General features: G+C 27.7%; 1 long non-coding RNA gene across 1 annotated transcript in view; it reads right to left on the reverse strand.

The window, feature by feature from the left end:
* Positions 1-462: 462 nt before the first annotated feature.
* The window catches only part of LOC122259106 (uncharacterized), a 10430-nt gene continuing 8853 nt past the window's right edge, over positions 463-2039 (reverse strand). Inside the window, exons 4-5 of the long non-coding RNA XR_015190703.1 lie at positions 1862-1914; positions 463-1287 (exon numbers count right to left, since the gene is read on the reverse strand). This is a non-coding gene — a long non-coding RNA (uncharacterized LOC122259106). The remainder of the gene's footprint in view (positions 1288-1861; positions 1915-2039) is intronic.

Consider the following 2039-nt stretch of genomic DNA (forward strand, 5'->3'; position numbering starts at 1 on the left):
TAGATAGATATATAGATAGTAAAACTAAAATACATTTAACATATATATCCTCAAGAGTTCAATCCATTTTGAACATTGTATTCTGTGATAATCTCTTTTAAATCAATGTATTCTGTAATAATCATTGTAAGTTAAAGCAATGTTGGCACTTGTGCTCTTGTTTTTCATGCAGGCCTGTTTTCATTATCTGTCAACATATCTGTAAAACTTGTAAACCCTTTATGCACACTGGCTAGGAACACTGTATTTTGCAATAATCTTGTACAATCAATTATATCCTTGGTTTTATTGATTCAGATCTTTTTTCTTCTTTTTTTTCCCCCTCTCTTTCTCTCTCTTTTCATTTATATATCCCCAAGATTTTCAATTATAATATGATTTTGTTGTTTAGGTATATTGTAATTTGTATTACTCTTTTACAACAGATATTATCCTTTTTCCCATCGTTTCATTCTTTGTGCTTAAAACATGGTTTATGAGTAAAATATAGGATAACCAGAATAGTTAAATGATATTAAAACAATTTTTTGGCATATCTCTTTATTTTTATAAACAAATAACATTAACAAATGTCAAGGAGCTAGTTAATAAGATCCAAAGAGTTTAGAATGCACTATAAAACAACAATCAAATTCAAAGTGCACAGAAAATCAAATGCATCACAAAGCATTAGAATTTTTAAAAAGGTTGACAAAGTTGTCATGCATCCCTTCATAATAGAGTGTAAAACAGCGTGTAATGGAAATGTTTGTTTGTCAAGTTTACAGTTCTAAGAAAACAGCAAAATATTATATTTACTGATTAAACAAACAATAGTTTAGCATTGTATTAAGCACACAGGATGCAAGAAACCAATAGACATAAAAATGGTTTAAATAGATATTTATATAGATAGTGAATTAAATCCAAACTGGCTTTGACACTTCTTTTTTTTTCATAACATGATATACAAGTAGTACTTAAAACAAAAGAGGCCTATTAATAATCCTTTAATTTTTTTTTTTGTTTTTATAACATGATATACAAGTAGTACTTAAAAAAAGAGGCCTTTAAATCCCTTAATAATAACTGAATCCACTGCACCCCATCTATAAAGGTACATTCAGTATCTATATTTCCATTTAATAAATTACAAAACTAAAATAAGAAATAACATAAAAAAAAAACATTCCTTTTCCTTCATCTCTTGCTATATCCACAGTGTCTCTTACTGTAACATTTATTTAAACATTACCTTGTTGGCTCTTGCTCTCCATGCAGTGATGACATTGGGTTCATTCCGCTCACCTGAAACATTGAATTTACTATTTCACTACACTTTGTTGTACATTTTCAGTGTGGACTTGCACATTAATAAAAACCAAAATCCAATCTAATAAATTATAGACTATCGATACATTTAAAATCTTAGAGGTGAGGCTATGCTTATCATGCATGATATATACATGTCAATATCTTCTTCTATGTAGATAGATAGAAAGATAGATAGATAGATGCATAGATAGATAGATAGATAGACAGATATATACTTATATATATAAATATATATATAAGTATTCATTTACATCTGCATATATGTATACATGTATATATGTGTGCATAAATATACATAAATATATAGATGTTTTTGTTTTGTTTTTGTTTTTATAACATAAGACACAAGTAATACTTATAACAGAAGAGGCCTTTAAATCCCTTAATACCTGAAGCCATTGTCTATAAGGGTACTTTCAATATTTCTATTTCCATTAAATAAATTACAAAACTAAAATAAGAAATAACATATAAGAAAGCATTCCTTTTCCATCATCTCTTGCTATATCCACAGTGTCTCTTACTGTAACATTTATTTAAACATTACCTTGTTGGTCTTTGATCTCCATGCACTGATGACATTGGGTTCATCCCGCTCACCTGAAACGTTGAATTTATTAGATCACCACATTTGTACATTTTCAGTTTTCTTTAATATGTTTGCCTATGCTCATCATAAAAATATATATATCTATATATTTATATACATGATTACAGAGATTTCT

This window comes from Penaeus japonicus, unplaced genomic scaffold, assembly GCF_977035675.1.
Source record: "Penaeus japonicus unplaced genomic scaffold, GWHDUDI00000001_assembly GWHDUDI00000039, whole genome shotgun sequence".
Taxonomy (NCBI): domain Eukaryota; kingdom Metazoa; phylum Arthropoda; class Malacostraca; order Decapoda; family Penaeidae; genus Penaeus; species Penaeus japonicus.